Here is a 756-nt window from a genome sequence, read left to right on the forward strand (position 1 = left end):
AACGTAGTACGTACGTAGAGTACGTACGTACGTAACGTAGTAGTAAGTAGTAAGATAGACGTAGAGAGAGAGAGAGAGAGAGAGAGANGAGNGAGAGAGNGAGAGAGAGAGAGAGATAAAACAATAATAACGTCACGACGCGGATTTGAGATGGTAATAATTAGTTCTTACAAAGTGACACTCGTCGGATTCACTGTAATTCAGGGCGAAAATTATAATTCATTTGCTATAGCCATATGTATAGTGCAAAGAGCAAACTCCGCACAACAAAGTTTAACAACCACGTGCAGCCGCGTGCGAGAAAAACGCATCTGCGCGTGCTGAAAAATTGAATTGCCGCTTTTTATCATTCTCTTTAAAATGTTCGTTTTGTGTCTCGAGGAGAGGAAAACAAGAAACGAACCGATAATCGTGTGAATCCGTATGCGAGCTGATTCGACTGGAGGATCCAATCGTGGTTATAGGTTGCGTTTTCGACGAACGGCGATCCTACATCGTTGCTGCCACCGAAGGGGTTGTTGGATCGCCGAGGGGTAGGTTAAGGGTTGGAAGGCGGAAGTGCGGCAAGACGGTGCCGGCAGCGGTGGAAGGCAGCGGACGACGACGGTGTAGGGGCGCGGGTGGGCCGAACGGCCACGAAGGAAGGCAGAGGCAGGCTCGTCGAGGGGTTGAAACGCAGAGAGCGGCGAGGAGAGGTAAACCGTCGTGCACGCGGAGGCGGGTGCGAGAAGGGCGCGGTGGTCGGGGGAGGCCGGA

This window comes from Atta cephalotes (genome assembly GCF_000143395.1).
Source record: "Atta cephalotes unplaced genomic scaffold scaffold00034, whole genome shotgun sequence".
In the NCBI taxonomy this organism is placed as follows: domain Eukaryota; kingdom Metazoa; phylum Arthropoda; class Insecta; order Hymenoptera; family Formicidae; genus Atta; species Atta cephalotes.